Consider the following 15,644-nt stretch of genomic DNA (forward strand, 5'->3'; position numbering starts at 1 on the left):
AACGGACAAAAATTAGCACATAAAGTGATGTGTTATAGACCTAAAAAAAAATTTGCGGAATTTATTGAGCGACGGAAAGTGTACCCCTAGTTCAAATCCGGTCAGTTTCTAGCGGATTCGGTGGGACACCGCAGGAAGCCGCAGGGATTCTCAGATAGCTAGCGCGTACATATGGCATGTGATATGTGGTGCGGAGGCGGTGTCCTACCACTACACGGAGGTCTCGCGCAATACTAAAATGCGCTCCATGTAGCTGCTTCACAAAAAAAACCCGTTTTGGCACCCCGAAAATGAAAAAACCATCGCCCATGGGTCGGATTGTAAATCCGCTCCCGGGGCCTTGCTTCCCATCCCAGGGACCACGCACGTGCCAAATATGGCCTCGCTCCGACAAACTATGCGGAGTCACGGGCCGTTACCTACTCATTTGCGCCAAAAGCCATAGAACTCCGGACGTGATAGCCCTGTTTGTGAAGGGTTTTCCAAAATAATTGCCGTATCCTAATTCCTACTTTTGGAGTGGTTACTAGGACACATAAAATGACGCCATGCGGCTCCGTGGGATTTTCTGACTTAGTTTAAATTGCCATTTGGCCAAAATGGGCCCCACGGAGATGCGGTATGGCCGTACCGGGCGCGCTGGTGCACCCGTTTACCATCGCGCTAAACGGAAAAAAAATTGCACATAAAGTGATATGTCATAGACCTAAAAACATGTTTCCCGGAATTTATTGAGCGACGGAAAGTGCAGCCCTAGTTCAAATCCGGTCACTTTCTAGTGGATTCGGCGGGACACCGCAGGAAGCCGCATCGATTCCCAGATAGCTAGCGCGCACATATGGTATGTGATATGTAGTGCGAAGGCAGTGTCCTACCACTACGCGGAGGTCTCGCGCAATACTAAAATGCGCTCCATGTAGCTGCTTCACAAAAAAAACCCGTTTTGGCACCCCGAAAATGAAAAAACCATCGTCCATGGGTCGGATTGGAAATCCGCTCCCGGGGCCTTGCTTTCCATCCCAGGGACCACACACGTGCCAAATATGGCCTCGTCCGACAAACTATACAGTGTCACAGGCCGTTTCCTACTCATTTGCCCTAAAAGCCATAGAACTACGGACGTGATAGCCCTGTTTGTGAAGGGGGTTTTCCAAAATAATTATCGTATCCTAATTTCCACTTTTGGAGTGGTTACTAGGACACATAAAATGACGCCACGCGGCTCCGCGGGATTTTCTGACTTCGTTTAAATTGCCATTTGGCCAATACGGGCCCCCACGAAGATGCGGTATGGCCGTACCGGGCGTGCTGGTGCACCTGTTTACCATCGCGCTAAACGGAAAAAAAATTCGCACATGAAGTGATATGTCATAGGCCTAAAAACATTTTTCCCAGAATTTATTGAGCGACGGAAAGTGTAGCCCTAGTTCAAATCCGGTCACTTTCCAGCGGATTCGGCGGGACACCGCAGGAAGCCGCATGGATTCCCAGATAGCTAGCGCGCACATATGGCATGTGATATGTGGTTATACGCCTGTTAGGAAACCATAATCTTAGCCGGTTCCCAGATAGCTAGCGCGTATAGCCTGGCCCTCGGCGTAGCCTCCCATTCCATATTACATACTCCCTCCAAACTTTAACAGGCGGGCACGTAGTTTAAGAACTTGCGTTGATCATTATTTTGGTCAATAAAGTATGAACTATATGTTACAAAAATTAATTTATTGAAAACCTTTTTTAATATGAATCTAGTGGTATAGATTTCGTAGACATATAATTTATATTTTATTTAAGAAATTAATGGTTAAAATTTATCTTAAACTGGTCGAGAAGGAGTATTAGGAAAGTTTTGTAAACCAGAGTTTTTTTTTTTTGCGAAACACAGTACAATCAAAGACGCTCATACATACGCACACACACTCACCCCTATGAACGCACACACGTATACCCTACCCCTATGAGCACCTCCAAGAGACGGCGTTGAAGAACTGATCCGGCAGATCTTGAGATTGACGAAGTCACCACAGGCGCCTCGCTGTCGACGGGAACGTCGCCTCCCACTGAAGAATATTTCGCCTTTATTTTATGAGACACCAAAGTGTCAAATCTAGGATTTGAACTCTGGTGGGCTGGAGGTGCCACTGTCCTCCTAACCATCCAACCACAGGTTGGTTGTCTTGTAAACCAGAGGTTTCATTGCATTATACGTATTGAGGATACATACCACGTCCAAGAGTTGTACTAGGTTGCTTGGACGTGGTATGTATCCTCAATACGTATAATGCAATGAAAAACGACCGGAAAAGCGGACCGTATTTCTGCACCAAATTCTCTCTAAACCTAACTCAAAATTAGGGCTTTTTAATCTTCTTGTAGATCTGTTTTGCCAAATATCCATCAGTTGGTACCAGAGTTATGGGTGACGAAACAAATAACAAGAAGGCGAAGAGATGTCAGGCGCGGATTTACAAGGTGCAGCACCGTTGCCGTCATCCATGCAATTCCCGTAGTTTGATTAGTACCGCGAGAACTATGTAGTTTGGGCAGCTTTGATGCGGTGCACCATGGAGTCACATGGGCTCTGGAACATCATCGACCTCGACAGCGACAAGTTCAAGAAGGCTGGAGCGGAGCATCGGTGAGATCGTCAGGTGGCCTTGGCCATCTATTCGGCTATGCCGATGGATATCATGCAACATCTAACCTCTAAGGAGACTACGCAGGAAGTGTGGGATACCATCAAGACGTTGCAGCTAGGGCACTTGCATGTGTGGGCGGCCTCATTGCAGACGATGATGAAGGCCTACGAGAATTTGCAGATGTGTGACGATGAATTTGTGGAGCAGTTCATGGCTAGGGTGGTGCCCTTGGTAATGGAATTTGCATGCTTGGCAAGAAGCTCGAGGAGATCTTGGTCGTGTGCCGTTTCCTCCGATCGAGCAGCGAATGCACATTACTTACCTATAGTATCTGCAATCGAGCAGTGTGTCGGTCTGAAGACACTCACGATCGATGATTTAATCGGGACATATAAGGCTCATGACGAGAGGATGAAGCTAACCTCAAGCGATGGGAAGCGTTATGATGTTCTTATGCTCGCCCGCAACCATCTACAAGCAATGGTCTCGGGAAAGTACAAGAGTCGACCTGGGTCTAGTAGTGGTGGTAAAGCGGAAGATCAACGCCCATCGGGTAACATCGGAGGAGGTGATGATAAGAAGCCAAAACGAAGCCGAAGAAAAAGTTCGACAAACACCTAGTGCGCTTCCACAATTGTAACAAGCTCGGGAACTTCAAACGAGTGAGTGCCAAAGCCCCGCCAAGGAGAAAACCTTAGTGGTTGCAAAAGGAGGTGACGATGGTGCACGTCTGTTCACGATGGAGACTTGTGAGCTCGTGGAGGAGAAACAAGCGAGCGCACAAGGAGTCATGGTACCGACCAAGGCGCGGCCATACCACCGGCTCGGCATAGCGCGGCGCACACCCCAACACACTTTAATTCTTTCATTTTTCTTTAAAACTTCTCTTCCTTTTCTTCAATATTTCTTTGAATGTCAAAAAGTAGCCCAGCTTCAAATAAATATGATATACTCCCAAATTCTCCTCTAATAAAATGTTTCTTTGATAGAATATCAGAGATAAAAACCGTGGGACCTAGATAAAGCTCTTTAATCTTCTGGGCAATATTTCAACAAGTGTTGTCATCATTTGAAACATAACTATTGTCATTAATACCAAAACCCACTTAAACAAGCACTTTCAATATGGTAAATACTATACAACAGAGTCCGATGGGAGTTGTCTCATCGGACCTCTCCAACAACATCGATCTAGCTCCTGATCGGACAGCTCCTCTTCCTATTTTACTCTCGCTAACTAGGCATGGTTCTCCCGACCAAAATCCCGTAATTTTCTTGACAGATAATGATGTTGTTGCTCGTATGCCTCCCGTAATGCCTCCCAGTCAATGCAGCAAAATCAATCTTATCTGTCGAACGACCATCCCGTCCTTGTCGCGATGTTCCCCGTCGCTCATTCTCTCCTCCCATCGCCCCAGATCTCCCTCCGCTCATCTAATCCAGGTTGATCACCAGCGGCCGTGGTTGGTTGTATCGCACGCCGGGCTCGTATGCGGAGAGAGAGACAAAGATGGATAACCTGCTTTTTGTGAGGAAAGGTACGGTTTCAGATTGATTGATATTCTCAAGCAGAATCTAGTATTAATTGTATATATTGTTTGCAGCAAGATCATGGATGACCGCAACATTGAGATCCACAAGGTCACCGATTTCAAGTGAGGCGTACTTTTCAACTACAACGAGCCGGCGACTCTACGCTCCAACGAGGCCATTAGACATCGGCTTCGTTGCCGATCTTGGGAATGAGCATGGCGACGGTTGCTGCACCATGAATTGTGCTGGTGGAGTCCATGTATTCAAGACGATAACCACTCGAAGGATGGCGTCCTCATTTGACGAAGTGCTCATGTCTTCATCCGTACAATCAATTATTTGTAGCAGCAATGTATAGTGGATGTGAAGCTCTCCTTTGTATGTAGGAAGCACTTAGTGCATGACCCATTACCATTTGAAACCATAGTGTTTATATGAGCAAATTCAGCATTCAGCCGTAGAAATTTTTTATTTCCGTGGAAGCGTGTCCCAAATTTGTTTGAAGCACTTGTACTGATGTTTTATGTCAAGCAAAATTTCTACTTTCATTGGAAGCCAGCCTATAGTTCAATGATGGTGTATAGACAATACCGCGATGCTTTTGGATAACAATACCCCGTTATACATGTACAAGTTACATTGAACTGAAACACATTTCAATGACAAACAAAGCAAGTTATTTGGTCGTAGAAGCATTATGTTGGTATATTTTGGAAATGAACATTACAGCTATTTTCAGATCAAAGAAATTTTTATTCCATTAGAAGCAAATTTTAGTATCATTGGAAACTCAAATTTTGATCCAATCGGAAGCATAAAAGTAGAGTTGTAAACACCATTTGTTCTGTAAGGAAGCAAAGAAAATCATCTTGGAAACTCAAATTTTGATCCAATCGGAAGCATAAAAGTAGAGTTGGAAACACCATTTGTTCTGTAAGGAAGCAAAGAAAATCATCTTGGAAACTCAAATTTTGATCCAATCGGAAGCAAATAAAAGTTCCGTTGGAATTGGAAACACCATTTGTTCTGTAAGGAAACAAAATGACCCTTATTTTTCTTAAATTATTAGTTTCCTTAAAAGCTGAATTATTTTCCTGAAAATCAAGAATAAGGAAGAAGTAATTATCGGGAGCGGTTTGGAAACTCCACGTTTTAAAAGGTACCTGATTCCTATCTTCACGCTAAAAATATTGTTGATAATAACAAAGGCGTGCATTACGGGATCTATGTTTAACGCAAGCATGCAAATCGGTGCTTCATTCCCGGAAACAGACACGCAGGTCTGGTTGCAGATCGACCGGCCTAGCTGCTTTCAATCCTGCGGCAGTACAGCGGTCCGATGGGAAGCAAATGATCGGCATCCGATTCCTAGTGGCAATATCCCCTGTTTGGGATGTGGGGAAGAGCATGTCCCTTACATATGTGCAGAAGTAGCGGTCTATCCTTGTGAACATGATAGAGGCTTGGTCATCGTTTGACCACGTAAATTTTCTTCCATTTTATCTCATCTCTTGAAGTCGAAGGGCATCGAGAGCACCTTTGAAGAGGCCCATTAGCCTTATGTTCAGCCTTTGGTTGTTTTTTGTCAGCCACACAGTAGATCAAGTTTAAATCACCAAGAGTTAGCCAACTTGGAGGCCTATATGCCGCCATTCCCGATGCTCCTGATTCCGGCTCTCTTTGAGGGCCATAAAATCGCGGAAGCGTCATCGTCGACGATTGCATCGAGCAGAAACTCTAGCTGGCATGGCGTGGCAGGAGACACTTCTCCTAGCTTGATAGGCAAGGCGGTATGTCCCGATGGTACTGTGTCTCCCAGGTGTGAGGCTTGGATATCTACTGGGAGCAATCCGCATGCACCGAGGCCCAACTTGCAGGAGTGCGAGGAGAGCTCCCACTACGACGTTGGCGATGAATTTATCACCCAACACGACGGCATCCATCCTGGCCTTGGAGTTGGTGCTTTGTCCCACCATGGAGCGGGTAGGGGTCATTCCTTCCCGCTCCTACATAGCGGTGGTATAGATCCATGTACCCATCTTTCTGTGAGCCATGCTCGCGTCTTCCTTCAGCATCTGGTCCCCATCGCGGTCCCGTTGGCCATCACGACAATTCTACATCAAAGGGCTGTCCCCCCCCCCCCCCCCCCCCCCCTCTTCAAGGCTTGCGTGGCAAGCCCGCGGTGAAGCAACATTCATGTATCTCCATGGCATCGCAGATTCACCGAACTGATGGAGGAATCACGCAGCCAAGGTGTTTCATCCGCGCAACGCATCAGCTTCAGGAAGGAGCGGTGCCACCGCCCCTGTAACAATTTCATTGACATCGGAGCGGATCGCAGTGCAATGGCGTAGCCATATCGAGAATTGTGTGGCCAATTGACCACCCATGTTTGTGGCGCAGCCATATCGAGAATTGTGTGCTCCATTGACCAACCATGTTTGTGGCGTAGCCATATTGAGAATTGTGTGGTCAGATGACCACCCATGTTTTTCGCAAATCCTTTCTATGCTAGTAAATATTATATTTTTCTACAATAAGTCAAAATATATGTGTTTGGCAGCATAGATTTGTAATGACAGGAGATAATTCAAGTTCTGGCTTCGACATCCTCGCAATGGCTTGGGACGCACCAAAAGCATGCTCCAGTGGATCGTGAGGAGCAGCCGGCGTGACTGTAGCAGGATTCAGGGCAGCGACCATGGCCCAGGACCGTGCACCCGGAGCAAGAGGAGACGAGGCAGTCGAACCCGATAACGCGCGCGGGGCTGGAGAACGTTTCTTGGAGATCTGATTCGAACGACAGAGATGACATTTCCGCTCACCAGTGCCGCTCACGGTGCTCGGAGAGGTTGTAGGTGAGTCAGCGGATGTCATGTTTGCAGGTGGCCGTGCGGTTCTTGGGATCTAGGCAGCATGAGCATAAACCCTCGGTCCACTTCTCGTAGTGGAGCAAGCTGGCCTCCTCCCGGGCGAGCATTGCGGCATGGCACATCCCGGCTTCTAGTCTTGAAGGCTTGTCCTGTACCGGGCGGTGCTTCCACGATGGCTCGAGCCAAGCCTCATCATCTTGAACCGGCGACGACGCACAAGCAGACGAATCGAAGGAGCCATCGCCAACAAGCTGGTCGTGCGGGGTGGCGATGATGGAGCGCAGCTGGCCAGCGGCAGAGGCTCCATCCGCGTTGTCCATTGACGCGTCGTGGATGGAGGCCCCCGAGAACCCCAGTCGAGGCGAGCGAGGTGGGGAGGAGAGCGCATGCATCGAGGCTCCCTGCTGCTGGATCAAAAACCATCGGAGACGATCGTAGAAGGCAGCGCTGCTCCTCCGAGAGGAACCACGGGCCTGAACGGGTGTTTGGGGAGCTAGCTAGGAGGTGGGGGCGGGGGCGGCAGCGGTGTCAAGGGCCAGGTCACCGGAACAAGTGAAAGTGAGTAAATATCTGTAGAATTAAAAGTTGTTTGAAACCAATTCATTTGTTTCTCTTCCTTTCTCTTATTACAAGTGCAGAGTAAAATTTAATTTTTCCAAATGATACGATAATATTATTGAATATTCATGTGTTTTATACTAGGAACCATCCGCTTGTAATAAGACGTCCTCCCGTCTCGATATACAGCCGGTCGATCCCCTGGCCGACTTCTGTGTACTCTTGACCAACGACGCTCATATATATCCATAGTCGCGTAGGTCGTAGTATATTGGACATAGATGTAAATACAAGGATATATGTCGCTAGTTCAGACACATAGTTCGATATATCTTCTTCGGTTGCAGCGTGATGGTGGAGTGTCGGGTGCAGCGTGATGGTGATGGAGGTGGATGTGGAGGTGGCCAGTGGCGGACGCACAAAAATACCTCAGGGTGGGCACACACCTCTAATTTCTAATTTTTACCGCTCATGTGTGATAAAAATTTGCTAAATGACTAAATATAAAACGTTTTCTAAAAAATCAGGGTGGGCCACGGCCCACCCGACCACCCTCTGGGTATGCCCCTGGAGGTGGCGGCATGCATAGATACAAGAAACGCGATGGTGATGGAGGTGGACGTGGAGGGGAGGCGGCATGGAGTGAATCAAGAAATCATAGCTCTCTTTGATCATGTGGTCCAACTATTCAGATCAGGCCGACGAGATGATGTTGGAGCATGAGAAGGCTGGTGCCAATGCATCACCCCACTATAGCGTCACCACGTCAGCTTTTCCCTCACTCTCACCCCACTCTCACCTCACTCTCACCCCACGGTGCCAGTGCACGGGCTATAGTGCCAGCTCTCACTTCTCTCTCCTCCCTACCGCCTCCCTACCACCCCCACTAGCACCGCTATCGCCTCCCTCTCGCCCCGCTCTCGCCTCCAACGCGGGCTATAGGCGGGGGGTACCGCCCCCTACCGCTGGGCGGTGGATCCACCGCCCGCCGCTAGCCTCTCGCCCGCCTCTCGCCTCCCTCTCGCCCCGACGCGCACTAGTAGAAAAACGGTCATCTATACCGGTTCCAGAGGGCCATTCGTACCGGTTTTGCAACCGGTACAAATTATTCGGCACTAAAGCCCCCCCCCCTTTCGTACCGGTTGCTTACGAACCGGTATAAAACGGGCCTCCACGTGGGCCACCAGGAGAGCTCAGGGCTGAGGATCTTTGGTACCGGTTGGTAATACGAACCGGTACCAAAGGTTCCCCCCGCGGCAGGGAATTTTCCCAAATCTCTGCCGCGGCAGAGAATTGGCTTTTTAGGGTTTTGGAGAGGTTTAGGGATATCGGTTTGATTCATATCGCGTCGATGCACCAGAAACGCGTTTGGGTTTAGGTAGTACATGAAGATCAAGATGATGCATAGCAAGTTGGTGCATATAATATAACACACATGTTATTGCATGAGATCGCAAATTAAGTAGCACTATGCATGAAGATCGATCTTCATGCATAGTGGTGCTCTCCGAGGCGTACTCTATATATGTCTATTACATGTAGCATAGTGGTACTCTTCGAGTCAACGATATATGTAACATGTACATCTTCATTCATTGTGGTGCTCTGCGAGTGGTGGTATGACGTCCCGAAGGAAAAATCCCGCCAATTCCTCGCCTATTGCTATGAAGCGGTCATCGATTGAGAGCTTGTTCCGCTTTCTTGCCAACTATAAAAGAATAAGATACAAATGAATACATGAAACAACTATTACTGAAACTCGGCACAACTTATGATAACAAAACAAATTTGTGAAGATTGTTTTTGTACCTCTTTATTTCTCTCATTATTCGTTCTCTCGTTGACAATTCTGCGGATGAACTCGCAAACGAAGAATCCACGAGAGATCGGTCCCTGAGGTTGTTGCGGGCATTTCTTTACAAGAATATAATTCAATCAAACAATAGTCAAGTATGATAATTGAAAGGTGTGTGGACCTAGGTAGTACTACTTACTTTCGCACGCCATCGCAGCTTCGGTGGCCATTCACGGGACGTATCTTCCTTGATGAAAGTTTGCCATACGCTGCTCGACAAAAGAAAATGCATAAAAGAGTCATCAATTAGTTCAAAGCAGGAAATTAACGAAACAAACCGATAAGAATTCAAATTACCTTCTGAGCATTAAAAAACAAGACACGTATAGATCCTTTTCTTTGGTTAGTGAGTCCAAGACTTCAACTTCTCCAATTTCCAAATTGATGACGAGAAGAATAAAGTGAAACCTACGCACGTTTCAATATGTAGTCATTAGTTAAAATTTTGACATACGGTGAGCAAAATATAATGTGTTATAAGACAAGAAGACTCACTCGAAGTTGTAAGGCCAAAGTATTAGCTTTTTGTCACGTTGTCGCTTCAAAAACCTTAGCAAAGTCTGCGGTGTATCCTTGTTATAGAGGGGATCATCTATGGTTTTGACATGCATTGTGTTCGGGTCAATGAACCCAATGTCAGTGATATCGTCCCTTTTGCATTCGAGCATCTTCGATCTGCATAATATAGCGCACAAAAGATTATAATCTGCAGACAATGAACGACTTCTCAAATTAAATAAATAAATCACTTACAGACAATAGCAACTGATGATTGATTTGTCGAGGGCCCGGAGATTGTATAACTGAAAGAGTTCGGCGAAGTCAACGTTCACACAGTACTCCTGGAAGTAGTGCTCTTCCCTAACTCGCACCATGATAGTCTCGATCCCTTCCTTTGAGGCCTTAAGGTACCACGAATGCAAGTTACGCATACATGTTGGTACCTTCCTGAGATTCTCGACCAAATCTTTCCCTTGAACAAACTGATATGCTCGTTCAGCTAAGGCGTAATCAGTTGCGTCTTGTCGAGAACTTTGAACGGTCTTCCCGTCAAACACCTTGAGAGGGGCGACCGATTGAACGGGTTGTTGTCCGAGCTGGTAGACACTGTGTATCCCTTTTATCTCCCTGATACCCGATTTAACGGGTTTTGTCGCCTCGATCATCTTGTCATACGACCTTTCAATAGAACGCGCATAGTCAGATGGCGCCGATGGTACAGTGTCATATAGATTGTCAACGGTACGCACAACTATCTCCCGATCTAGTGTCTTCTCGAAAGGTATCTCTGGCACAGTCGGTGCAAACCATTTCTTCACCTCGGCCTGAACGGCCTCCGCGTTTTCCTCTGGAGTTTTTTCCCAAGGTAACTTCTCAGGAGGCGGCAGTTGTTTCTCCTTTCTAGCTTTCTTCCTAGGCGGCGTACCGTTCCGCTTAATGGACGCTGTCTTACGCGGAGGATCTCGAGATGGTGGACTCACGCTGGGGTCCCTCTCAGGTAGGTGTGGACTTGGCTGCTCACCAGGACTGCCACCAGGAGGAGTCGATGGCATTTGCTGCTCATGTGTAGGAGTCGGTGGCCTTTGCAAAAGGACGACGTACTTCTTCGGCCATAGGGCGAAACCGTGCTTGACATCGGCCAGTGTCCTCTCATCTTCACCTCTAGGAATATCAAGCTCCACTTTTTCAAAACCCGAAACAACTTCATCCACCCCGACACGAACACAACCAGGTGGAATGGGCATATGATGGTGCATTGCTCCATCTTCACTTGGGTACACATAGCCGACCGCCACCTTAACACACGCGGTCCTGATTAACATATGTAGCTCGCAATCTGTCTTCTCCGTGACATAATCCACGGGGTAGCTTCCTCCACATCCGTCAAGATGCGAGGAACCGACACTGCTTCTTCGCTGAGATGGGGCAGCATCGGCTTGTGGATCCTGTAGAAACACCGGCTGATCGGGTGCCCTCTGATTTCTCTCAAGAGCCTCCACCCTAGATAACAACTCCGTTACAATGTCGGCGTCCTTCTTCTTCTTTCGCGAACGGCTTCTATAAGTGTCGCCGTTGTCCGGCCACGCTTCCTTCATGGTGAGACCTGGGCGAGCTCGTACTCCGTCCAACATGTTCAGGGTTCCCCAGAGCGAGTGTCAGCTCGTCATTCTCTCGATCGGGAATGTACTCTCCCTTTCTGACCTTTTCAATTGCATCTACAAGCTTCGGTACAATTGCCTCAATTTTTTCCTTCCATTTTCCCTTCGCAACGATCAACCCTGTCTTTGGGTCCAACCCTGCCCCATGAGCGAACAACCAGAACTTGGACCGTTCGGGCCAGTCCCATGTCTGTGGAGTGATTCCATGATCCATCAGTTTATTCTCAAACGCTGTCCACTTCGGAATGGCACTCTTGTAGCCACCTGACCCCAAATGATGCGGAAGTTTCTTCTTTGCAGCATTTTCGGTATTTTTCTTCGATCGGGACACAAAAGTAGACGATTTCTTATACTCCTTAAATGCGGCCCAGTGATCTTTTAGCTTCACTAGATTATCATCGAATACTGGATCTTCATTCTTATATTTGTCCCATAAATTTTTCTTGAAGCTCGGAATTGTATGGCCATCTTCTTCCATGTCCATTCCTTGACTTTATTCTTCTGGCCTTCCGTCATGTCTTCCGGTAGGCTGAACTTTGTCATGAGCGTGTCCCAAAGAAATTTTTTCATCGCGTCGTTGACATAACTAGCACCACTCTCCGGGTTCTTCGGCTTATGCCACTCTTGAATGCTGATCGGTACATGGTCCCTAACAATAACTCCGGATTGACTTGTAAATTTGCGGCAAAACTCCTTGGGCTCCACTGGTTCACCATTATCCTTGAATGCCGTGAGGGCTAACCTGCCCTCGCACTTTAGCACCCGCGTCGGGCCTCGTTTTGATCTAACAGACTTGCTCGATGATCCAGAAGGCTAAAAGAAAAAAATATTCGTTAATAAGTGCAATACAAATAAATGAATGCATCTAGGGATGAACATATAGACTAATTGATACATAGATATACACCTCGCCGGAGTTTGTGATGGACACTTCGTTGTCTCTTCTAACTTGTTCAGACTCAAGTCCCTCGCCAAAATCATTCGTAAAGTCTTGGAAATCGTTGTCATCTCCATCGTCGGGTTCCGGACCACGGGCACTCTCATAGATCAATTGCTGCACCGCTTCTTCCCCCTCCTCATCTCGGACGAAGGTGCCGTCCTCCATACCTCAATGTCACTGCAAAATTAAGAAAGCAATTGTATTTCATTCATCATGTCATGATCATATAACAGATTGCTAGATGGATAACAATTGAAATGAAGAAAGCAAAAAAACCCTAACGGACCGCCACGGCCACGGACACGGTGTTCCCCCTCCTCCTCTCGCTCTTCTCTCTTTTCTCGACCCTAACCCTAACACTCGGCGCTCCTCCTCTCGCTCTTCTCTCTATGTCGCGGCGGCACCGCCACGGACTCGGCACCGCTACAGCACCCTAACCCTAACACTCGGCGCTCCTCCTCTCGCTTCTTCTCTCTATGCCGCGGCGGCAATTGGTGGTCTTGGATTGCAATTTGGAGTTGGTTTGTGAATATTCCAAAATTTGGGGCAATCTAAAATTTGTTTCAAAGTTGCCACTTTGCATGCTTATATTAAGAGTTTGACTTTGAATCAGCAAGGTTGACTTTGACCAAGTTGTTCACTTTTATGAGTACTATTGATCTGGGCAAAAAGATTAGCAAGTTTAGTTTAGAAATAGTTAACCAAAGGGGCTCAAAGTAGGCATCATATTATTTTTGGCAGATTTGACCATTAGCATGTCACTTAGGTTTTTTCACTTTCTTCCCTTTTTCTTTGATTTTCTTTGACCCAAATGGTGTTGTCTTGTGTTGAAATGGTATAGGGTTGTGTTTTAAGAATTCAAACCAAGAAAGTATGGCCTTATTTGAAGGTTCTGGTCGAGTCCATGAGGTAAACGAAAAGTACTTCGTACTAGTCTTATAGAGTTCCGATCACACATTTATAAAGTCAGGTGCGTTCTCAAGGACTAGCGCAACACGTCATACCGTGTTTACACCGTCTACACAAGATTCGCTTCCTAAACTAAACAAATTCAACCTTATTTGTAAATTCTGTGCAAAATTCTCAGAAATGAACGGGAAACTAAATCCTGCTGCAAAATTAGACACCAAAGTATTTTGATCAACTTCAAGGAATTACATAACCGAAAAATAGCGTCTCCGGGAGACTCGGGTCGCCGTCGCCGGTGCCATAAACGGCGCTCGACGGCCGTTCTCGCGGGCCAGGGGAGGAGCAGAGTGGTGGCGCGGCTCGTGGGGGAAGGAGTGGCTGGGGTCCGTGGCGGCGGAACGTGGCCGCAGTGGTCGTGGTAGAGCGGCGCATGGCGAGGGAGCGGCTGCCGGCGAGGCACCGCGGCAGCGGCAGCGTGTGGCAGCGGCAGCGCACCGCGGCAGGGGCAGGCGCACCGCGGGCAGCGGCAGCGCACAGCGGCAGCGCACCGCGGCAGGGCAGGGCGCGCTAGCTGGTGGCGGCGCGGCGCGGCTTTCCTCGAACACCCTGCGGGCGTGCGTGAGGGGAGGCCGGCGGCGACCGTGGCGCGGCAGCCGACGCGCGCGGGCTCCTCCCGGCGAGGCGCGCCGGCCGTGGAGGCCAGGGAGGCGAGGGAGGCGAGGGAGGCGAGGGAGGGAGAGGAGGGGCCGGGTGCTCACCTCGGTGAGGGCGACGGCGGCGGGGAGAGGTGGAGCGGCGCGGGCGACGCGGCGACGACGGCGGCGGCTTCTGAGGGCGACGGCGGCGGCTACGGCGAGGGCGACGGCGAGGGCGGCCGCTACGGCGACGGCGACGCGGCGACGGCGGCGGCTACGGCTACGGCGAGGGCGAGGCGACGGAGCTCTGCGAGGTTGGCGCGCGCGCGGAAGAAGAAAGTTGCGAATTTTTGCCCGCGGCTAAGTCCTTACTAGGGGAAATACCTTTGGTACCGGTTGGTACCACCAACCGGTACGAAAGGTCTTTCGTACCGGTTGGTGGTACCAACCGGTACCAAAGGTTTTTTTTTGTTTTTCTTTTTCTGTTTCTTTTGTTTTTCTTTTTCTTTTCTTTCTGTTTCTTTTCTTTGTTTCTGTTTCTTTTCTTTTTATTTTCTCTGTTTCTTTTCTTTTGCTTTTCTATTTCTTTTTCTATTGCTTTTTTTTTCTGTTTCTTTTCTATTCCTCGTTTCTTTTTCTTTATTTTCTATTTATTTTTTCTATTTATTTTTTCTATTTATTTTTTCTATTACTTTTCTTTTTTCCTTTCTTTTCTATTTCTTTTCTATTTATTTTTTCTATTGCTTTTGTTTTTCTTTTCTATTTCTTTTCTCTATTCTATTTCTTTTCTTTACTCTCGCCATGACGCCGTCCGCACAGGAAACTTTCCCGTCCCGACGTCGCGCGGGAAACTTTCCGGCCACGACGCCGCGCGGAAAAGAAAGGGCGGGAATGAAATTTTATTACGATTGAACTCGAATTAAAAGTACATAGCTTAACTGAAAATTAAAGATACATGACCAAATTCTACCGGGGAGTCATTCAGTCATACTCTGCCTAGCCCCTGTAGTACTCGCCACTGTAGTCGTCGTAGTCGCCGTCATCATCGTCGCTGGCATCGGGGTCGCGGTACTCGAACGTCGGCGGGTGAGCACGCGTGGGCTGGGACTGAGGGTAGCGCAGGCGGGGGCCACGGTAGGCCATGACGCCCTGGAGAGTCCGGCCGCGCCACCACAGCCGACGGCCGGCCTCGTTGAAGTTCGGAGGAGGCGGGCCGCCCTCCTCGTGCCTGGCAAGCGCCCTCTCACGCCGATTGATGAAGAAGCTTTCCCAAGTCGGGCTGTAGTCGGGATGCCACCGGGGATTCCTCCGCTGCTGCAGCGTGAGCTCGAAGTAGTAGTGGTTCGTGATGGCCATCTCGCGCGCCACACCTAGAGGGACTGGAGGGACCGGTACGCCTCCGACGCTTAGCAACCAGCCGGTCGGGACGCGGTAGCCCGGCGGGCAGGGGTAGTTCGAGGCGCAAAGCGCCTCCGCCTCCCGGGGGGTTAGAGATGCGATGGAAGCCATGGGAGAGAATGATGAGGTTTGCAGATATGAGTCT

At 48.5% G+C, this 15,644-nt stretch overlaps 1 long non-coding RNA gene across 1 annotated transcript; it reads right to left on the reverse strand.

Moving 5' to 3' along the window:
• Positions 1-9,597: 9,597 nt before the first annotated feature.
• Positions 9,598-10,061, reverse strand: LOC139832838 (uncharacterized). Its single transcript, XR_011747441.1, has 3 exons — positions 9,954-10,061; positions 9,756-9,866; positions 9,598-9,667 (listed from the first exon to the last, which is right to left on the reverse strand). It is a non-coding gene; the product is annotated as an uncharacterized lncRNA (long non-coding RNA).
• Positions 10,062-15,644: the final 5,583 nt, after the last annotated feature.

Source organism: Lolium perenne, chromosome 6 (assembly GCF_019359855.2).
Source record: "Lolium perenne isolate Kyuss_39 chromosome 6, Kyuss_2.0, whole genome shotgun sequence".
Taxonomy (NCBI): Eukaryota; Viridiplantae; Streptophyta; class Magnoliopsida; order Poales; family Poaceae; genus Lolium; species Lolium perenne.